General features: G+C 42.6%; 1 protein-coding gene and 1 long non-coding RNA gene across 19 annotated transcripts in view; one reads left to right on the top strand and one right to left on the bottom strand.

Annotated features, from left to right (window-relative positions):
• Positions 1 to 23,540, top strand: part of EXD3 (exonuclease 3'-5' domain containing 3) — a 245,838-nt gene that overhangs the window by 12,058 nt on the left and 210,240 nt on the right. The gene's annotated exons all lie outside the window — the stretch shown is intronic.
• Positions 22,983 to 23,540, bottom strand: part of LOC109370451 — a 1,496-nt gene continuing 938 nt past the window's right edge. The window contains exon 2 of the long non-coding RNA XR_002120551.1: positions 22,983 to 23,218. This is a non-coding gene — a long non-coding RNA (uncharacterized LOC109370451). The remainder of the gene's footprint in view (positions 23,219 to 23,540) is intronic.

Genomic DNA, 23,540 nt, shown 5'->3' with positions numbered 1-23,540 from the left:
TTTTTTGGTAAATGAAGAATGTAAACAAAACATAAAACTGAAGTTCTTAATAAGAGAAGGCTGTGCTGAGGTTCGGTCCTTTACATGCTGCTACACCTCGTGGACTGACACAATGTCTGTGCACTGCATAGCAAAGGCCACAGAGAGTGCTGAGCCTCGCTTACCTGGGATCTTGCTTTTTTTCTTTTCTTATTGCTGGGCATTACATTCTGAAACCCTGCAAAGCGTCCATAACTGCAAAGCCCATAGTCTTCATTCTGGGGTTGAGTCAATGTTGAATTGAAACTAACAGATTCTGCAGCTTCTTTAGTGTGATTTCAAGCAAGAGTCAGTATTTGTTACTCAAGAGGATTTAAAATATGGTGTGAAATGCAGTGTGTTCACTGAGAGCTTAAATCACTTTCATTTTCTTTTCTGAGCTCTTTCAAGTGATGAGTGTGATAAGGAGATATCTGTCCATAGAACCTTATTAATTTCAGGAAGAGAGGCAGGATAATAAAAGGGCCAGCTGGATGAAGATAAGCACTTAAATGCTTAGTAATGTTTAAACTCCTTATATAACTTGCTGCAATCATCTGTCCTGCTTAACTAGTGTGCGTCATATTAGGGGTGATGATTTTTGTTCTCTCCCTGGTAACTTTCTTGTCTTTCCTTCTGTGAGCATTTAACCCTTGATCTAAAAATGTGTTTGTAATATTGTACAGCCCCCAGTTTTTCAGCACTAGCTTTAAGTCACTTCAGCAGAAAGTGCTATTAGCATAGCAGGTATTTGGAAACTTCTCACTAAATATGATTTTGTTTTTCAGTGATGTACTATTTGCAGGATACCCTGCATGATCAGAGTCAACATGAAGACCAACAGGAAGAGCTGGGTTAGGATTAAATAATTGTTGTAGTTAATTTCCAGCAAGTACTGCAAATAAACCAAGGTTATGTTGGCTTTTGATTTTTTTCAAGGTCCTAAACCGTGCCTTACCACTAAGATGATCAGAGGGCTGGAGCAGCTCTCCTATGAGGAAAGGCTGAGGGAACTGGGCTTGTTCAGCTGGGAGAAGAGAAGGCTGCAGGGAGGCCTCATTGTGGCCTTCAGTGCTTGAAGGGAGCAGATAAACAGGAGGGGGAACGGCTGTTTGTGAGGGTGGATGGTGATAGGACAAGGGGGAATGGTTTTAAACTGAGACAGGGGAGGTTTAGGTTGGATATGAGGAGGAAGTTTTTCGTGCAGAGCGTGGTGAGGCACTGGAACAGGTTGCCCAAGGAGGCTGTGGATGCCCCATCCCTGCAGGCATTCAAGGCCAGGCTGGATGTGGCTCTGGGCAGCCTGGGCTGCTGGTTGGTGACCTGCACACAGCAGGGGGTTGGAACTGGATGAGCGCTGTGGGCCTTTTTGACCCAGGCCATTCTAGGATTCTGTTATTAAAGCAATTGGTGATGTATTTGATCCTCAACTTCCAAAGAGAGCAATTATTTTTAATTTCTTGGTATGAAGAAACTCCTTCTGTCCTGTGGATGTTTTTGCAGGTACTGAGAATAATGTAAGAGAAGTAATAGAAGTTATTTGCTTAGATGATTAATAATGTTTGAACACTAATTATCTTTCATGAGCGATTAAAAGTTTTCACATTTTCCTTAGAATGAGCAGAGGAAACTCAACATGACAAGCTAAAGTCTGAGGTGCACAATGCATTCTTCAAAAGTGGCAGGCCATACAGTTCTGGCTTTTAGGAAACAAAATCCTACAGCAGTTTGTAACTACATACACTCTTCTCTTTCAGAATCTAAGTCCATAAGATGCAGCCTTTCTCCAGCTATTTTGTTGTCTTTCTCTGCCTCCAGTCTTCTATGAAACTCTGCATAATAAATTACTCTCTTTTTTTCCCATTCTTTTTTTCAAGATATTTAAGAATTGTCTCTGTTCTCTTATGTGTTTTAGTGTTTAGCTTCAGGGAGAAAAAAATAAAGCACATTGTCATGTTAATGTATGTTCTTCAGAAACACAACTTAATCTGAGAAACAAGATGCGAGATTCCCCTCCTCCCCTGGGGTTGCTGGCTTAATTAGTGTAGCGTTTGTCTATTGACAGTAATGACTAGAAAATAAACTTGCTGGTTTGTTTTTCTTATCATACATAGCCTTTGTGGGTGGCAAACAGTAGCAGAAAAACTTCAGATGTCCAGGAGAAACTAGAATGCTTCTTGCAAGAATTCAGTAGATAATTATTCAAGCAACACCTCCCAACTTTTCTAGAACTGTTTTATTTATGACTAAAATTTATATTTACCATGTCTGCTTTGTCACTGAAATTTTTCATTATTTGATGCACAGTTTTTCTCCCCTTAGATGATTATTGACATAACATGAGAAAGTAGAAAATTAGGCCAGATGCGTATGTATTTCTAGGCAGATTGTGAAATCTTAAGAAATAAGGTGGATTACCAAAGAAGTTTGGCTTTTGTGTGAAGTTGAATAGGGCTGTAAGAAGACTGATGGCAGGAAAACTTCATTTGGAACGCCCTTCTATCAAGTCATATGTGATATAAATAAGAAAGAGAGGCTCAAACTCATAAGGAAATTATGTGGTATCTTAAAGCTCAAAGAAGCTTAAAGAAGATCAAATGAGGAAAATAACTCTTAGAATCCTTAGGATTCAAAATTTTGAAAACTTGTAGATCAAAAAAGTATAGAATAATACAAAGTATGCAGCTTTTCAAGTAGAAAACAGAACTGGAGAAAACTGGCATCCCAGTGCTCTTAAGCACCATGAATAGCACCTCTGAGAAGCACGTAGGTGGGAGACAAGAGGAGAATACTTTTGATTTTCTTCTGAGAGTTGTGCACAGTTTTAGTACTGGTGGCCCCCTGTGAGCGTGAGCACAGGCGTACTTGTACATCCTTGTGGAGGAAATCCAAGCCAAGGAAAGGGAACTTGTTAAAAAGAGACTGAAAGGAGCAGAGGAAAGGATGAGATGTTTGTAGGTGGTGTGAAGATTATTTAAAAACATTTTACTGCAGAGCAAATGCCCCAGCCCTATCAAAAGCTGAGAGAGGAGAAAAACTATGATCTGAAACAGCAGGGAAGAAAGGCTTTAGTTTGAGGCATCCTTCCAAAAGCTGAAGTCATGACCAAGTGAGGATGATAGAAAAGAGCAAACACTTTGAAAGGCCAAAAACTTAGAGGAACAGCTTTCACTAAGTACAAAAAGTATCAGTTCTTTTCCAAATGTGTTGAAATTAAGATGGTTGTCTAAAAGTTTGCCTAGACCTTTAAATTCTAATGTGTGAAAGAAGCACTTGGAGAAGGTGGAACTCAAAGAGAAATTAGTTCTGTGGCACCTGTGTTCCTTATGGTTTCTCACCAGAACCAGTCTCAAACTGATTTACCACAGCAAGATTTAAGAAAGCAGTGAAAAATAATGAAGTGCGGGGACCAGATGTTGTTACAGCACAGGAGATTCAAGGGAGAAACTGCTGAGTTATTGACACTTTCACTGGAAACATCCTCAACCCCAGCAAACAAAAGACAGGGCTGGTATGATGCCAGCTTGGAAAAGACTTTCAGGGAGAATGTGGAACTGCATGCTGAGAAATCTAGCTTACTAGTGGGCAGTTCTATCAAAACAGTAATATAGATCAGAATTATTGAGCATATGATTAACCTTCTGTGAGCATGAAAGAATCGACATGTCTTTTGTAGAATGAGTTTGACAAATCAAAGGACTGGAAAGGCTAATCAAACAGCTGGATTAGGATGTTTCAGTCCTCAGATTTTCAAACAGTTTCAGACAGGATCCTTTGCCACAACTTCTAAAGACAAACAGTCTTTCATGGAGTGAGAAAGAACACTATTTAGTTGATGATTAAAAGGGGAGGAAACACGTAGCAGTAGTAGTTGATAGAGTGGAGGGAGTTTACAATTAGAGTCCTGCAGGATTCCTTAGGAGACCTGTGCTGTTTGGTCCTTTCATTCCGTAACAAAAAGTCTGTACATCAAATGGAAGCAGGGAGTTCAAAAGAAGCAAAAAGAAATAGTTTGCATGATGCTTAAATGCAGTAGCTTTTGAAACAAGACTCTAGTGCTGAGAGTTTGCATGAAAGTGTTGGACACGTTCTTAGGAGAATGATCTATGAAGTTTAGTTGAAAGCGAGACCTGGCACAGGGAAATCATGAGCCATAATTTGTTGCAAACTCTAGGAACATGTTGGGCAATATAACTGCCATGTGCTCTTCTTAAGCTGTTGGCTGCCAACCACTGGGCAAGATGTCATACTGGGGGTATGAAGATGCAATCTGAGTTGGCAGCCTTGACTTTGGTGCCTTGTTTCTGTTAATGGTATTTGGATCTATCTGTAGCTGTCTGTTCCAGCTAATCCCTCTCCTCTCAGATACTCCTCCTACAAAATAAATGAAGTATGGTCTTTAAGAAAACAAACTTTTTTTTTGTTGGTTGTTTTTGTGAAATATGTTGAGTTGCCATGAGTGTGAGTGAGTTTATTGTGTTTGCCGACAGACTTCTTGGACAGAAAATGGAGCTGCTTCTTAAGCATTTCCATATGTGCTCAGCTATATTCTTCACTTAGTGTAACTGGTGAAAATAAATGTGTTTAAAATGATACTTTCACATATTGGTAAGGAGTTAAAAGAACGAGAAAATGTTCCAGATCTTTATTTGTCCCTACTGTGGTTCAAAAGAAGGCTGTGTCAAGTCCTGCAAGGTTTTAAGCAACCTACTGCTTTGTCTCTATGGATTTGATGGCAAATTAGTTGAATACAATTCTTCTGACATTAGAACACTGCAGAATACTTGAACATTAGCAAGTTTTTTTCATTTATAAGTGAGTTGTTTGTTAAAAGTGGAGAGAACAATCCTGACTCTGCCAAGTACATGCTAGGCGTACGCAGCCCTGCTGGCCTCAGACATAATGTGTTGTCAATTTTGTTTTTATTTAGGGCAGATTTGCAAAGCTGGTGTGTTGATAGAGACATAAGGGAGTGTGTGATATTTCCCATCTGTGTAAATTTGGTTTTCCTATCTGCTGTGTTGCACAGATGGTATGCTTTCATAGGGCTTTTTTATTTCACACTTGAAGCTGAAGAAGCCAGGTTAGAGATGTTCTATATTGATTTTGTCACTTGGAAACTTGACATAAGTTTGTTGGTAAAGGGGTAAGCAGCAGGATAGAATGGTCACCTCTGTCATAGGAATCACCCCCTGAATCTTCCCAGCAGTTCCCATTCAGCACATAAAACTCAGGTTCCATTTGTGGAATTGAACCATTTATCACTGAAGGAAGAAGTTCATGGGAGCCCTGACATGAAGAGCATTATCTTGAAAAAATACCTGCACATAAATGAACATTTTGGCAGTTGCTCTAATTTTGTCTGTTTTCCAGTTCCCAGCTTTTCTGTCATCACTGGAAATGAATGAAATAGGAACAGTTGGGCAAGGTTTGAATAGCCAGGATCAGGGCAAAGACTGTAGCCTTTACGTACACGAAGAAATGAGTTCTTGACTCCTGCAGGATGCGTGAGGTAATTTGTGATGCCTGGGAGCCTGTTGGTTATTCCTGGCCAAAACTGCCAATGTCTCCTTAGTGTCTCTGTAAAAAGTATAGGAAGAAGAATTGAGGCAAAACCTCGTAACACTGAAGGCACTGGGGATACTCTAGAAGTACAAATTCTTTACTGATGCGTGGTCACCCTGTGATAGTGTGTCGAGAGTAGGTGTAGCTTTGCTTAGCTTGAAATCAAAGAGAATGCAATCATCAAAATGAAAATTTGGATGAGAATTCAGGTTCATTTTGTAACTTACCATTTTTGTGACTTCAATTAAGGGAAGCTGCACAGAGCATTTGTTAGAGTTTGACAGGCTTAGAAGGAAGGGTGTCTGGGTGGCTTGGAAGAGCCTCCTCAAAGGAAATAGTGCTGAGAGCACAGCTTATTACGGTAGGATGGGAAGGATGGCTGTTGTCCCAGGGCTGCAGGAAGCAAGCTCAGGTACCACAGAGGAGCTGCTGGTACAGGTGCTGCTTGTGAGAAGGGGGGAGGAAGCTGGATAATGTGTTTTTCCATCCCTTGGCTGACAGTGACTTACAGCTGGAAACAGAGCTCCATAGCCAAAGGGAGCAGGAGGGGGCAGAAGGAGCATGGATTTAGGTTTATAGCCCTGGCCTCCGTTTAGTCTTCATAAAAAAACCAGTAAGAGTGTTCTCTGAGTTCTCCGAGAGCTCCAAACTCTGTTCCAGGGTCAGTATCTAATCAGGAATTTAGGCATTTTGGCATATGCTGTAGAACTTGGCTGCAGGAAATCTCTTCTGCAGTAGTTACTCTCTTGTGACAGCCATAGCTGAGACTGCAAAAAAGAGTCAGGGTTTTTCTTGAGTTTACCAACTGAGCGATTTTTGTCAGACTCCTCTTTGCTCAAAGGTATAAATCTTTTAGAAATACTATCACAGAAATCCTTTTATCTTGTCTACAATGTTTACCATGTAACTCTGCAGCCTGATCTCTTAGATACACCTCCAAAAAATAGCAGAAATTGAAAACTAATCTTGGAAGCCACCCCAGAAGAAATTTTTCCTTCTGGTGAACTTAAAAAGTATTTACTTTACATTAAAATGTGCTTTACCAGACAGGGATTTTAAGACTGGAAATGATTAAAACAATAGTTTCCTCTCCTGCATAACACTGTTTACCTCTGTTTGCATTTTAACTTCTTTACAAAGATATTAGTCTGCGCATAGAGACATCATCTCTGAAGGCAGAATTCCTGCAGAATCACAGTATTCCTCTAAAAATGTCCCCTACCACCTCTTTGTCCGTTTACGTGCTTAGTAGGGAATTCTGATACTAATTTAAAATCTCTTTGCAGTATCTTTTTTTTAATAATCACATTTTGGTTTAAAATTCTTTTTTTTTTTTTTTACTTTTTCCTTGGACTGAAATAGTAGCTGGGAGTGATAAGCAATTTCAGCTTGGTTTCCTTGCAGCTTGTTGCACTGTTACCACCTACTTCTTTGTCTTCCCTGAAATTGCCTTATTTGCAATTTCCCAGAACTGTAAGCAAGAGGGAGTTTGCTCACAGCCCTCCCCAGGCTCAGAGCATGCTATGGTTGGGACACTTAAAGAAAGCTAAGTTTCACCTTCTAGCCATTCTTTACTAAGCATTTGCAAGTGAGGGTTTTTCTGTGCCACAGACTCGGTCTAAGTGAGGAGATGTTAATGAGAACAGCAAAAACACATCCGGGTATGGAAAACACACATTTCAGAAATGGAGGAAATGCTTATGAAGGAATTCTGCAGTGCAATCAGTTGAGCAACTTCCATCAAGGAAATATACTGCTAGATAAAGTTTCATGAAATTACAAGCAGTTTCAAATCAGAAGCAGTTTGCATTCATATTGTTGGAGCTCTGTAAGTCTGGTATGTAATCCTGTTGGACGTTTCTAGAAGTGACTGTACCTTGAAATCAACCGGCTTTGTGCTTTGACTGCATTCACACTTTTCAATATTTGCCTTCAGCTGCGTGTTGATGTATTTTGGTTTTGTGTGGTTTGTGTCGTTTATTTAAATAGGACCCAAAGGAGGCTTTGCAGTGAGCAGCCCAGCAGAGCTGCCGTGCAGCAGTGCTCTGAAACCTGCTTCTCTTCCCACTGCCCAGAGTAAGGTCAGCCTCTGTGTTTGGCTGAAGAGAGGAGAGTCCTGCCTGTCTGTGAAAGGGGGCTGAATGCAGACACCTGCTGTGCCCTGCAGAGCTGGAACCCCAGGGTTCACAGTCAGCGGAGAGAAGTTTCTAGGGCAAGATTCAGGTTGTCCCAAAGTGCTTCAGCTAAGTAATCATTTTAGAAGTGCATCTGACTTTTGACCACAGGAGCAGCCTTAGGAGACCTGGCAGGCTGTGTTCAGCCGGGTGAGACGGAACCCACAGCCTGGACCTGGTAGGGAAGTAGGGGAGGAAACAAGGCAACATGCTCCAAAATGGGAGCCTGACTACAACCAGATAGAGATGTTCCTGTTCAGATGTTGCTGTGGAGTACTCAGTTGTGAAACTGCTTTCAGGAACAAAGTTCTTGAGCCTGATTCACCCTTTTCTTATTTGTTTTTGTCTTGGTTTCCATTTCCTGTGTCATTGTTACAGTCCTTTACAATGAACTGTCTACATTTTACTATGGACAAGCCGAACTTTGTCTGCTATATGTATAAAGACATTTGCCAGAACTCCCCAAAGCAACATGGTGTGCAAAGCAGTTTTCTTCTGCTGTCTCCCGTCTGTGCTTACACAAACCCCACAGGGGTACAGTTGTGCAATCCTGTGCAGCAGGAGCCAGGCCAGATCCCTGCTGACTGTTGCCCTGAGGGAGGGGTGGAAGACTGTGGTGAATACAACAGGAGGTGAAAATGCCGTGATTACAGTCTGTTTCAGCTAACTAAATATACATTATCTTTTAGCCAAAAGTTTGCTAAAACTGCTCAGTAAATACATATACTGGATCCCCCAATGGACTCGGAGTGTTTGTTCAGCTGAAGAAGGCATCCTTTCCCAGACATCATGAACACATCAGTATGGCTGGAAAGAACTGAATATACGTTGTGAAAATAGTGGTATTAGTAGAGCTGAGATCTGTAGGAGGATTTTGGACCCATCATTGCCAGGAGTTGTGGGGCATGGAGGTATACATTGGTGCTCACAGAACATGATTTGTACTCACTGCTGCTCTTATTGCTTGGTAGGTGTCCACGTGCCACTGAGCCACCTGTAGAAGGAAACCATGTTTCATCCTTGTGGCAGATAGATTTGTTCTATTCCCTAGGGCCCTGTTCTGTTTTTTCTTGTTATCAGGAAATGTTTGTGTTGTGCAGGATTCATAAAATGCAGTCTTATGGGAAATTCATAAATATTTAAAAATGTAAAGGAATTTTAAGAGTAAAAACAGCAAAAATTGTGACAGTTCCTCCTTCCTTGGTTCCTGGATGATGTCAGTGTTGTTGCATGGCTTCCTAAGCCTTCCCCACTGCACTTGCCCTCTAGAGACACATCCAGCTCTATCAGTGCAGAAAAACCAATCTCTTGAATTCTTCTGTTACTTAATTTTACAATTATATCAAAAGCATGAAGATTGTGTGAAATGTCTATTTGACTTTCCTTTTCTTGCTCATGACAGTTTTGCAAGCAGAACTTCAAAGCTACTCTGTTTACTACAGTTCAGTGTTACCAGTTGGCTGGAATGGAGATCAGAATCTTCCTTTCTTAGCTCTGCATTGCTGAAGGTCAGTGCAATTTTGGAAATAAGGGTTGTCTGGAATTCCTGATTCCAGGCTTGGAAACGTTTGCCTAGCTGCTCAGTATTGCTGGGTGCAGTATGCAGTTGTTAGCACAGCTTTGTCTGCTCTTGAACTGCAGGGTGAGTTGGAAGGAAGCAGCTTATCACAGTGCATGCCCTGCTGCCCAGCTCCATGGAGAGACCTGGACCAAACAGCTGTGGGAGGTTAAAAGTATATCGCTCCCCAAAGTCCTTTCCAGGCATATATTTTCATTGTTCTTATAATTGGAAAGGATTTAAATGAGAATCGATCTGGTGGCACAGTCACAGCTCTCCTATTCATTTTGTATTTATTCCCTCCTTTAGGAACAGCAGCATTAAATTAAGAGGAATGTGCATCATTATTTTCCTCTGTACAAGAGACCGAAAGGTCCTTTTCCATTGTTTCAGGAGTAGGTTAATAATAATGGTAAAAAGGATACAGGGCTCAGCAGATTCATTTAACTGAAGCCTTGCTCCGTATATCTTCTGTATTTGCTTGAGCAGATGACCTGGAGGTTTCAGTGTTAGATGTTAAAATAAACAACTGGCTACTGTGCTTTCTTACTGATAGCAGAATTTATCCCACTGTCTCTTTAACTACTGCAGAAATGAATGTAAAGGGGAGTCTGTTAGCTCTTAGAGCCTTCACCAGAACTGCTGGCATTCATGTCTGAGTTCTTTGGAGGTGGAGCTGTAGGCAGTGAGCCCAGCCTTCGTGACACTGCAAAGGCAGGTCTTGCTGGTGCTTTTGAGAATGATCCATGTTCGTGTTCTTCTTCGTCAGAAGTGGATCAATTTACCAAATCCAAACTGAGCTTGTTTAATTTATTGAATTGCATGCTTCCATCCGGTTATATTTCTAGAAGAAAAAGAGCAAAACTAAATTTATATAATTTTTCTGCTGATGTAATGGCCAAAAGAAAATAAATGAAGCTTCCCCGTGGTCTTATATTTTAAACTGTAATCTCTCAGCATTCCTGAGAGCAAAACTTTGTTCCTCTGAAAAAGGATCACATTTAGAAATCTGTATTTCTCAACATTTAACTCCATTTTTTTCTTTGTTCTCGGCTGCTTTCCAGCTGTTGTGACACTTCCTGAGGTGGAGCTGGGTTTTGATACTGAGGGTCCCAGCTGCTGACCACCTTATGTAGATGTTTGTTAGTGAAATAAAGAACAGGAGTAGGGAGAGATTGTGGACGATCTCTTCTAATAGTAGACTTATGGGACTTCACATTAACAGTGGAAAGGTTTAGGTCATGGGTGTCTGACGTTCTGACTTACCTGAGCTGCAGTGAATGAAGAGGAATTGCCTGGGGCAAGTATAAATAAAATACGCAATATAGTTAATGTATATAAGTAACAAAACTTCTTTTTTATATATATTTTCAACTGAAACATAAAAAAATGAGGGCAACAAAAACATAAAACCATTGGAATATATGACCTTGTTTTTGTGAAACGAAGCATCACTGTCTGGTTTGAAGGCAGAGGTTGCAATTCTTAATGAGTTTTCAAGGTGCTCATCAGAGATTTTTGCTCTATTTGTACTCTTCCTGTGCTTCATCCATGAGAACAGTTGTTCACAAAGGTACATAGTGCCAAAAAGCGATGACATGAAGAAGGATGTCTGTGAAGTGAGGGGTATTTCTGTCTGGTAGGAGAGGGCTTATGAAAGCCTGGTAAAGAGATGAGATCACATTTTTCTTGGAGTGGAATGTCTGATTGCAACAAACACTACACAGCCAGTACAATTTGCAGGTCATGTATTTATGTCAACTGAAGATGGAGTCCCAAGTATACAAAAAAAATTGATGACTTTCTGGGAAATCTTCAAACCTATTCTGAAATTCTTTTATCAAAATGGAAAGCAGGCTGCATGTTTTTCGCTGCTCACAGGACTGAGTTTAGCCACAGTAGTTATGGTTTGAAACATAGCACAGATAAGCTGATTTCCATCTTGAAGACTCCAGCTGGCCCCAGCTGGCATGGGCTGCGTGTGGCCTGCGGCCTCAGGTTGGACACGCCTGGGACAGATCAAATAGGAGTTACTTTTTCATGCATCATAGACGAGTTATGGAAAGTTGATGCATAATAGTGTGTGCTAGAGGCTTTGTGAATCTAAAACAACTGAAGAAGTTAGTAGGAGAAAGTTCCATTATAACTCCCTCTGTTTCTTCTGCTTTCCACCTCTGGGAGCAGGATGCTGGCTAGAGGGTCCTTTGCTCTGCTCGTGCTCCGATCTCTGAGAGCAACGCTTGCACTTCTGTCCTACGAGTGCCTTCAGTGGCCAGCAGCTAGCCCAAGGGATGGGTGACTCTGGAGAGCACTCAAATAAAGAGATGGCAGAACACAGATCAGAGATGCTCAAGAGTTATCTGTGGGTGAGAGGAGCTCCTGTTACCCAAAGCACTGTGTTTGGTGTTAAGCTTGTGCGTAGCCTAGGGCTGAAGAACCTTGCTGTGAGCAGTGCCAATCCAGCTGCCTTGGAAGGCTGATGGCAGCTTGGCACGGTGAGGCCAGGGCCACATCTCTGCATCCTCTTCTGCATCTCTGGCCTGGCTGCCAAGATAATTGGCTCTCATTTTCTTAGGAGGCTGCATGGGGGGCTGACAAATTCAGCACTTATGAGGGGAAGAATGTTTAAATTGGGCAGTGTGGTTGTTTGCATCAGGACGGTCTCTTGAATAAAGTGTTTATCTGCTTGCTAAGCTCCTGTTTGTTTGGGTGTTGTGGCCAACTCCTGCCAATCAGCCGGTGAAGGTGAAGCGTCCGCATTTGTTTTAACCTGCAGCAGCATCTGAAACAGCTGCTCCAACGTGGAAGTGCGTATGGTAGGTACACAGCAGGCTCATCTGTGACCTTGGGTGCCAGGAGGTGCTCACATTGTTCCTGTGCTCCTTACAGTTTGGGAATCCTCCATAGGAAAAAGCTGCTGGCACTTCTGCTGTGCTTCAGGGAACTGGAGTGAACTGGAGAGGATGAGGCAAAGACAGAAAAGCACTTTGGCCAACCAGCCATTTTCAGTGTTTCCATTGCTACCATCTGTCCTTGGAAGAGAGTCGCTTCTCTTCCATGTGTGTCTTCAAATGTTCTGTTCTTCTCTGAGATTTTTTTCTTTTTTCTTTTTTTCCTTTTAATCAAGTTCAGACCTCTTGTTTTCCCCAAAAGCTTTATTCTGTGTGTCAGTTTTCTGCTCCTCAGTATCCCCAGTGAATTCTGCCTTACAAAATCTGTGGACATAAATTGACCCATCATTAATACAAAAATAAAATAACAATGAAGGGACACTCCCAGATCCCTTTTGGTCTTTGGTGTGGTCTGTCTCAAGACCATATCCCTGCTAGTGAGGGACTTGGGGCCTGTATGGGGCAGTGCTTAATGGCAACACCACAGATCCAGTGGTGAGGTCATGGTCTTCTCTTCACAGAAATCGGATCTGGAAATTGTCTTAGTAACACGTTTAATCCATTTCCTTGCCATTGTCTGATTCTTTCCTGCAGTACATTTGTTGGTGGTATGCCCAGTCTCTCATAAAGTACCCACGCAAAAGCGCTTCCACTGATTCCCTTAGGAATAATTCCCTATATTGATTCTCACTCTTGAAGATTTTTTTCCCAGCCACTGAGCCTACCTTTCGCTCGTGCTTCATTTCGCTGCGGCCTTGCCTGCCTCTTGCAGTGCTCCTTGGTGTTATGCATCATTTCTTCCACTGCCGAGCCTTGTGCTGCTCAGTCAGACATCCCAGTGCTGCGGCTGATCCAGAGCCCTGCAACCTCAGCTCCTAGCCTGTGCCCAAGGGCTTCCTGATCCCTGGCAGGTCTGCTGCAAGTACGCTGTGCACAGTGCTTCCCTGATAAGAAGATGCCAAGATCTCAGAAGATGCATCATCACGTAGCAGAGCTCACTGCAGCAGGCGGTTAAGATTTTCTCAAGCAGTTCCTCATGCAGACCAGAGCAGACATTTCTATGTCTGCATTGCTGTCTTCTGGAAAGTGCCACACATGCCTTTACACACTCAGCCATTCTTGCTTACTCTTCTCCATTTAGTTTTGTGCATTTTTCCAATGTACATTTAGTTTACTTTTCTTTTTTTCGCCTCCAGTTTCCTTTATTTTTCTTTCATAAGCCTGAGGTTACGCAGGGTTCTTCAGTTTTATCGACTTCTGCCAAAACATTTGAAAAAGGATAATCCGCACAGTTTTTTAACATACTTACCAGTTGTTTGGAATTATGTAAGAAAAGTGGAGCCAAACTACAGTATCTTCCCAAAGGCATCTAAATAAATGATGGCTGTGAGCTTTTCTGTAATGTTGTTGGACATTTTGCCTGAATTTTATATGTTCATGAAAAAAGAAATTTAATCATTCTGGTTAGTCTGGCAAGGTGTGTTTTGCATGAACCTGTCTGTGGTTCTGTCATCACTTTAGAAAACCAATCTTAAATGTATTTAACTCAGTGGCAAACTACAGAATCAAGCTATTGGTATACTGCTACATCATATTTAAGATTACTTAGCTAAATCATCCTTGCTTTCCCTTTTGTTCATTTTACTAGTACGTTTTATTTCTGCTGCATAAGATGCACCTTTCTTAATGAGCACTACCAGCTGAGATTATTATCTGCATAAGCTGTGTGGCACATAGGAATTAAATGTTGCTGCTTTGCAAAGTGAGATTGGAGCTGTTGTAAAAGGTGCTGAAAGGGGTGGTGTGTGGTGAGGATGGATGCTCACCACCTGAGAGCTCTTGCTTAGCAGTTGCACTCTGTAAGGGGGGTGTGGGTACCTGCGCTCGTGGGGGAACAAGGTTCCTTGTTCTCTTCTGGGAACCTCCAAGCCTGGGCCGATGCACAGGAAAGCTGCCCCCGGCTTGTTCTCATGGGTTTGCACTCACAGGAGAGTTAATGCATGTTTGCTTGGTGAAAATGCTGCTTCTTTGGAAGGAAATACAAAGCCTATGTCATGTAAGTGACTTTGAAGTTCCCAGTTTGAAAGGAGTGATGCAACAGTCCTTACTGTTTCTGTGCCAGACTGCCAGAGCCCTCAGCAGCCAGCCAGGCCATTGTTCTCCGTGTGCTGCTGGCACCCTGCGCTGCAGCAGATGGGGCACAGCAGTGAGCGCCGCGCTCTGTGCCCCTCGGGGCCGGGGATGGAGGGGAAGCGGCTGCTCCCACCTGGCAGCGGGGACTGGAAGATCTCTGCCACATTCCTGAACGGAGCCAGCTATGAGTGTAACTGCAGGTTTCAACAGCGCCATCATTAAATACTGCTTTAAAACAGGAACTGCTTTTCTTTTGCCTTTCACATACCCTGTCTTTCTTAAAACAGTAATCCCACCTTCTTTTAATTCCTACTGCAAGGAAGAAACCTTGTGTTGAAACTTTGTAAGCACTGTCCGTACGGTTTTGAAACCCTTCCTTTGGCTGCCATATAATACTATTTATCTGTTTCTTGCACTGGGGCTGTGACAATGCCTTACACATGTAGGATGCATCCCATTTCTTATACGATTCTTCTGTCAAACAAGTGAAAGTTGACATGTGCACAGCAGTAACATTCTGAGCTGAAGCTTGAGTTAATATCGCCAAATTTACATGCACGTTTTGAAGGTTGATGAGAATAAACAGTGTGATGCAGGGGTAACAACCAAAGCTCTGATTGCATTTCAGTAACACTGCAAAGTTTCTATAGTGCTCATAAGCATGTTTTTGTGAGTACTTTGCTGAAAGTATCCATTTTTTACTCACTGGGCTAATAATCTAATAATGGTATTTTTGTAAACACATTGCATGTGCAATTATTCCCGAGTCTGGAAATTGTTGTTAGCAGTGATGTTGGGGTGAAATGCTTAAAGAAGAAAAGCCAATTGCATGCAGTATTCTTAGAGGCCAGAAAAATGAGTTGGTACAGATTTTAGTAACAGTCTGTGAATGAGATCCAGAAGAGTCTGTTCCTGGCTGGGATGTCTGTGTTAACCGAAGGGTTTCCAAAGAATGCTCTGGGAAGTCATTTCAGGATACGTAAAGCATCACAGCCTGGAAAGGGTCTCCATGTATGTGGTTTTAGCAAGGGCAAAAATCCTGGCTTCCCTCATGCAGAGTAGAACATGATGTTCTCTTTAGAGGAAGGCTACTTGGAGAACAGCTGCTTCACAGTGCTGCAGCGCTTGGTGAGCATGCTGCTGTGCATCTGGAAAGAGACACAATTTTTTTCTTGAATGTTGAGCTGTGGTCTGAATGCATTCACCTCAGTGTGTGCAGTTGTGTACTTACAGCCGGGGTAAAAAGATTGCACAGAAACAACACTGTGCTGGAAGAGCAATGTCAGACACAGAAAGGTAGGTCTGGAGGGGACCTCCAGAAATCATCTAGTCCAGCCCCTCTGCAAGGCAGGCTCCCCTCTCCAGGTGTCACACGTTTTCCTTTCACAACCTCCTTCCTGTTGGAATAATGAGTGTTTGGCTTGAATACTGAATGGGATGAGGGTAACTGGTGAGCAGGCACTGTCACTCAGCAGCCCTGCTATGAGAGAGGTGCTGGGAGCGCCATCTCAACCTGTGCATGGCAATAGCTGCTGCTACTGATGAGCACTGTGCTCACTGAAGCTCTTAGTTGTCCACTGAGCTCAAGTCATGTGTAAACTTATTATGGAATTGTGTGAGCATGTGTTCAGCCCTCTCCTGTGTTCTTGTGGAAGAGGGGGGCAGCTTAAAGTGTATGAGAGAACATTTTTTTCTGTAATATACCTTTAAAAAGCTTTCAAACTTTCAACTGCTAAATTGCATTTTATGTTTGAAAGTAAAGTTGGCTGTCTGGTTCAATTCAGGGATTTTTTTAGGTTGCCAGTTGAAAATTGACTGTTTCCTCTTCTTAATTACCATAACAATTCTTCCTGCATTCAGATCACTTTGACACCTTCACATACTGCCCACATGCAGTCACTGAACACTAAGAATTGCACTGGTTTGCTGAGGAGATTGAATCCAATGGTAGGTAACTTTGCTTCTTCTTGAAGTGGATCTCAAAGGCTGCACAGAGACCTGCTTGTTGAGAGGAGTTGGACTCAATGACGTTTAAGGGTCCCACCCAACTGAGATGGTTCTGTGATCCAAGCATGAGTGGGACTGAGTCATCAGAAGTGAATAAACAGATCTGTAACAAGCCAACACACAAAGGATGCACCAACATTTTGCTTATATTACATCCCTATTTTCTGAAGATTTTTTTTTTCATTATAAACACAAAAGTATTAGTCTAGGCCAATAGAAAACTGTTGTCTTACTTTGACTTTTCTATTCATTTATAAATGTAAAAAATGACAGTTGATTTCCATGTTGGTTTCAGGGCTGATCAAAGCAATGGCACAGCACCGTCTCATTCCTGCAGAAACTGCTTTCTTCCTAGATTATATTTAAAAACAGCCTCCTAAGATTGTTTGCACGTTCTGGCAGAGAACTGTTAACTTCGTTACATGCAACAGAAAACAACCGCATACTATTGAACTGTTAAGAAAGAAGCTAAATCTAATGTTTTACATTTGTCCTATGGGTCCTTCGTACCAAAGGATTGATGGAAGGACTGCTGAGCACATCCTTTCATTCTTTGCTGGATTTTCAGTAAGCTGGCTGGTTGTGCTGCCCTGTCATTATCACAGGGTCCAGTAGAAGCACAGGCAGCAGAAGAGGCCTCTTCCTCTGCCTGATGGCGTGGCCAGTCTGGAGCAGAGGAGCTCTGCATCCCTTTACTCACAGATGGGCTTCTTGAGGCACAATCCCATGGTTCGTTGGGACCCAAGCTTTTACAAAGCACAGCTTGCCAAAACTCTACTTAAAACCTCCCTGCGTTACATGGAATCCAGATTGCTTAAATGCAGCGTGTTTCATTAAAATGATCCCCCTGGTAAAGCTTCTTCTTTTGTTCTGGAGGTTGTTGGTACAGTCCTTGCAGGACGGAGGCATTTCACCTTTATTAACAATTATTTGCTGTTGTTAATTCCAGTTAGCAAGGAAAGAGAGCTGCTGCAGCAGTGATGCTTTTACACATGGCAGTCCCTTGGGAGCATGTTTGCTGCTGGCTTGTAGTTTCTGCTTTTCCTGACTTTTCTTTAATCTTATTCTTTCCTTTCTATTCCTTATCCGCTTATTAACATGACATTAAGTGGGTTCTTAGTCATGCTTTATTTAGCATAGAATTCTGCTACTATTTTGTTGGAGAGAATGGCTTTTTAGTTCAAACATTACCTTGAGGAATCTTAGTTATTTTACTTTCTTTCGGGGCAGATGGAAGGGATTTCGCCCAACCAGCGATGCGATGCCAGCTGTATGGAGCTGTTCTGTGCTTTCGCTGACGTAACTGAATTTAATCATGTGCAGCTTGCTAAATGCTATCATGTGATAAAATACCATGGCAAAATTTGGCATGAACCATGAGAACCTCTTATTAGGCAGAATAATTGCAGCCACATTTGCTCTGAATTACACTAGAAATTAATTTAACGCACCATTGCTCGCAAAACACGTAGGATGACAAAAATAGTCCAAACTGTTCACTGAGGCTCCTGAATTGTTTCTGTAAATTGCCTTAACTCTTGTGCTTTCTTCCTTAGCACTCTAAAAATATGCTGGGTTAAAAGAAAGTATTAGTATTCATTTTATTCACATTAATACTCTAGTATTAAACGTGGAGGTTGGTGGCCCTGCCTGTGGCAGGGGTTGGAGATTCATGATCCTTGAGGTCCCTTCCAACCCTGGCCATTCTGTGATTCTGTGAAAAGACCACAGATCATCCAAGTTAAAAGAAACTGCTGGAAAATGTGTGTATTTTTGTGTTGAATGTAATCATTGGCTGTGTGTCTCACTGTTCAGACTGTATGCAGAATTACTGTACTTCGTCACATTGTATTTATTAAATGTGTGTAATTGTTTTGGGGTTAGAAAGTGAAGGTGAGCGTGTGACATTCAAGACACACATCAAGGGAACAATGCTTGAACTAGAAATCTGTTGTAAAGAGGGAATTGATAAGCTGAGTTGGGGAGGAATTACTGCAAGTGTGGGGGTGTGCTAGGTTAAATGATCTCGGGGAGATTGGAGAAAAGGCCTAAAAAAAGCTGTGGGTCTGTTATGGTAAGTGGAAGGCTCGATGTGAAGGTGAGAATTCCCACGAGTGCAGACTGGGAGGCAAGTGGCAATGCAGCAGTTGTGTGAACTGCTTGGACTCGGGCCACCAGTGCTCTGCTGCAGCTTCAGTGCGCTGCGTGGAGGAGCAGCCCCGTGCAGTTGTCTTTAAGAGGTGAAATTACATTGCTGCAGCACGGAGCCACAGTAGGGCCTCTGACTGGAGGGATGCGGCTGGGATGCTGCATTAGAGGAAAACTGGGGGCTGCTAATTAGAGAGAAGAGCTGAATGAGTAGGTCCAGAAAATGAGACTTGAGACAAGGTGGGAGGTGAGTTATTCGCTTTGGACAAGGAGGATGTAACCCTTGTTAGCAGTCCAAAAGCGGTAAGCTGTTTTTCCTGTATGTTTTGAACAGAAATAATGAAAGACTGGAATTTAGTCCCTTGTGAGTTGTCAAGTCTCCAATCTGGAAAGGTTTTAAGAGTGGATTAGACAAGTATTGTTTAAAATGGAGGAACTACAGTTGATTCTGCCTTGAAGCCTAAGGGCTAGACTGGATGAGCTGTTAAGGGCCGTTCCAGCTCTGTACTCTGATTCCCTGCTACAGCAAAACATTTTCATAGCGTTCATTATTGTCATCACAAATGCAGCTGACCGAGAATGGATCATTGCAGCAGTGTTGCCAGGCAAATTGAGTGACAGTTTGTATATTTGATAGGAACACACTGCCAGGAGTTTTCCAATCTTTTCCAGCATGCGACGTTAAAGAAGTTAGAGTAAATAACGATATCTGCATATTTAGACATGGATTAATCAGTATTTGAGATTGTCAAGGGTGGTAGAGGAGGGTCCTGTGCACCCAGCCATCTGGAGGAGAATACTGAAGCTCCCTGGAGATGCTGCTTTGTGCAATAGTTGATGCTCATGCCTTACCTTCAAGAGCTCTAGACAGAAAACATGTGGAGGGTGGAAGGCAAAACATAAACACTGAGCAGGAAAGATGTAGTAAAGCTGGCCCAGGCACGGCGTGACCTGACTGCGAGATCCAGACAGTGAGGGCTGCATTGTTCAAACAGGAAATCAGAGGAATGTTTCCCCTTCAAAGCCTGGAAGCTGAGAAGTGCTGTCAACTAATTGTTATGCTGTGCTGGAGCTGGGGGGATAATGAGGAGAAATCTGTCCCCTAGCTGCTGTGTTGCCGTTCCCATAGGAAGAACTGCTAAGTGCGTTCCCTCAGAGGTCCTTCAGCAGAGCTCTGCCTGCTCTCCTCTGTGCGATAGGACCACAGCTGAATCATCGGTGTGGTCTCTTTGGAAGCTTGAAAGAGGCGATCAGCAGTTCAGCCCTGAGGAAAGGAGCTTTATCTACCAGCTGGGCTGATGAATCTCCTCATCAAATCCAGATCTGTGATTAGGAAGTAAACAAATACAGCAGTAAGAGATGCCCTAACAAAGTTGTACTTGTCATGTGAGCTGTACAAGAGAAACAGCAGCTTCTAACTGATGCTTTTTAAAGATTCTTAATAATAATAGCGTTCTGTTGAAGAAAAACTCAGCAAGGCAAAACCAGCATCACTGTTTGTCTTTGGTTTCTTTGTGGCCAAGCAAGGTCTAACAGCGGTGTTCTTCAGGGGGTAAGGGACCTGCTCATGGTTCCTTGTCTGAGTTGTGTGAGTTTCTGTGTCTTGGTGGTAGACTGCTCGTTTGTGCTGTAGTTCTAAAATATTGTTGTATCAACATCACTACACACTGATGTATGCTGGATACATCCCAGAGATATGTTATGTTCCCACTACTGCTGCCTGTGTCTACCTTTCCCCTGCTCTGCCCCATTTCTCCAAGCCCAGGCCATGCTGCCATGTTCAGATGGAGCACTGCCAGCCCCTTGCTTCCTCCCACCAACAGAGAGGTGGTGGGTGAGAGCTCTGATCTCCACAAGCCCTCACTGTGGCAGTGGGTGAGACATGAATATTTCATGCCTGTCCAGGTCCCTCTGGATGGCATCTCCTCCTTTGTATGAGCTGCACCACTCAGCTTGGTGCTGTCTGCAAACTGCAGAGGCTGCACTCAGTCCTGCTGTCTGTGTCATTGATAAAGATGTTGAAGAGTACCAGTCCCAAGATGGACCCCTGGGGGACACCACTCATGACTGACCTCCCCCTGGCCTGAGCCATAAGCCACAATCATAAAGATTTTTTTTAAATATGAATTAAATTAGAAGATTCAGAAGATGTGTTCAAACTCAGTTGCAGCAGATTACGATCTATTAATAAATTCAGATACATGAGAAGTCCAATGTATTAGATGGCAAATACTGTCTTTTTCTGTCTGTTTGCCTAGAAGTTGACACTGAGAAATGTCTGTCTTCAAAAAGGCTTTATTACTTGTAGCTAATTTTGCTTTTGAAGATGTGAATATAAATAATAAATGACCTTTCTTCCTAATGACTTACTTTTACTGCTTTGACTAACATTCACTCTGGCTTAAGATTTCTCTTTTCTTCCTCTTGGGAATGAGCATAACTCCATCACTGAAGTATTTAAATTCAACACCACAGCGATTGCTGTTGTCATTATTTTATACCCCCTTCTTATACAGAATCCTTCAATGCCATGCTGCCAATGGCATTGCTTCTCCCTTTGGCAAACCTCCAGAATGATGACAGTGTTCCCTCAGTGCCTTCAGGTCTCAGTGGCATCTGATATTTGATGAAACAGGGGAAAACGTCTTGGCAAAGATGTCAGAGTTGACTAGTTGTCATGAATGTGGGAATGAGCATCTGGAGACATAGGGAGAGCTTCTGGAAGGGTACACTGAAGCAAGCTTCATGGTGAAGGATACAGCTCCTGCTGCTTCACCACTGAGGGACATGTAGAACACACTGAGTGAGCCTAAAACCAACTGGGCTTACCAGCAGGAGTGCTTCAAGAGTAACTAGAGTAACAATTGCATTATTTTGCAATTGCTTATTTGTTTATCACATTAAATAATCCTACGTTGTTCCTAAGACTCAGCAATCAAATGAATCAAAACCACAATCTTTTATAGCCCCCACTTACAAAAATTAAATATTGTTGCCCAGTCGTGTGTGTGTGTGTGTGTGTGTGTGTGTGTGTATGTGTGTGTGTGTGTGTGTATGTGTGTGTGTAAGCATGCACAGGCACAGTATTCATGCCCTTTGCAAGTGACCTCCCAGGATGCTTTATGAGAATCCAGCTGGGAGGTTTTTTTGAGATGCCACAAGGGATGCAGTTATCCTCCTTCCCTTGCATGGCTAGAATTTTGCCACCTGCCTTTAACCACAGCTCAGCTGATTGTTTTGTTATCTGAGCTGCACACGTTGGAGATGAGCTACCAGGTGTTGTCTCTGTGCTGGTAATCCTGCATCCTGCCCATCCAGCAGCCCCACATGTTTAATTTGAGGGGTCATAAATGAAAGTCATAGGATAACAATGTGGTTTAGATAGGAAGGGACCTTTGGAGATTACCCATGCCTCATTTTCCAACACAGGACCAGCTTCAGTTGCATCAGGCTTCTTGGGGCCTATTCCTTGCTCTGTCTATAGGGATGGAGACACCATAACCTTTCTGCGTGTCTGTTTTTTATTACTCCTGTGAATTCCTCCCAACTTTAATATCTAGTTAGCACTCTTTGGTTGAACTTGAGTCTGTTGCTCTTCATCTTTGAGCTCTTCACAAGCCTCACCTTGAGGGCACCCTGGGAAGAGAAGCAGTTGTGATATTTTCAGGTGGAAAAACTGAAAACTACAGAAGCACAGCCCTGTGTTCGTTCCCTTCTACACTTGGACCCTCAAATTGATGGAACCAAAGTACGCAGTGAAGCCGGCAGAGTTTCATTTGCATCCACCAGCAGCTGGAGAATTCGAGCAATGTGCCGATGTAATGTTATTACATTCAGGTCTGTTGGTCACCAACACAGTTCACGGAAATTACAGAGAACTGGAGGCTTGTTACAGGGAGGCTGCTGACAGGCTAACTGGACTCCTGGAAAGTGTGTTATTCTCCATTGACTGCGTCTCTGTATTGCTAGTGTAGTTAACCTCGTTGAGGAAGCCAAGAGCAGAAATTACCCTGTACCTATAGCTTTCATTTGCATTGCAGTGAAGAAGAGGACGTGTCTGCTTCAGCCACCTGTTTCTAACTAGCTGCATGCTGAGTGGGGTGTAGTCGTGCTTCTGCCTACAGGGTGCCTCACTGCTGCTGCTGAGGAAGATGAGTCTCTTCTTCAGACAAGCTGTGTTTTAAGCAAGAGGAGCAATGAGGAGGCAGGCTCTGTCACGTGTTAGCATTTCTTACCAACTCAAAATTGCTTCTGAGAATAACTGCCCTACTTGGCCATGTCTTCTCAGCATTTCTTCTAACAGATTAGCTGTTCAGAGGGCAGATACTGAAAGTCAAATTTTTGGCACACTTCTATTTGAAGTTTTAACCCCGTCGTGTTTCTTATGCAGGAATTCCTTCCTTACTGCTGGATGAAAAATTTTTCCAAGTCTTACTCTTAAACTGAAGCCACTCGATCAAATCCCTGTCTCAGAAATAGACCATTATATTGTTAGTAGAGAAGTCACATTTGATTTAATTCAGTAATTCAGATAGAAGAAAGGAGCAGAACATTGTTCTGTAGGTTAGAGTAGAAGTTTTTCATGTCCGGGAGTCATGCACTGAGCACTGCCAAGTGTTCTTATTTTATCAGGTAGTTACTGTTGTTTCTGGTGAAATGCAGCTGATGAAATGCACAGCTTGGCTTCTTGTGCAAAGGGAGCCCTTCTGAGGAAGCGGGAACTCCTGCAGCATGAGTAACTGATTAGTACCGGATTGCAAGAACTCGTAAAACGATTTGGAGTTGGTTGAAGAAGTAAGAAATAAAATAAGAAACTAAAATGAATTGCAGATGTGTGTTGTAGATTTTAAACTGGGAATCCTAAAACCACTTGCCTAAGTTGAACCACATTAAGGGCTTGAGAAACACCAGGTCCATGGGAATCCTGCGCTTGTTGGCATGGTGTCCAGAAGCCTCTGTTTTTCAGGCTAGACACCACATTTTCGGCTAGAGACTATTTGGGTTCCAAGCAGATTTTTCTCATTTTGTTTTAAGCTAAATTAAAAA

This window comes from Meleagris gallopavo, chromosome 19, assembly GCF_000146605.3.
Source record: "Meleagris gallopavo isolate NT-WF06-2002-E0010 breed Aviagen turkey brand Nicholas breeding stock chromosome 19, Turkey_5.1, whole genome shotgun sequence".
Lineage (NCBI taxonomy): Eukaryota > Metazoa > Chordata > Aves > Galliformes > Phasianidae > Meleagris > Meleagris gallopavo.
This window is presented reverse-complemented; position numbering and strand designations above follow the sequence as displayed.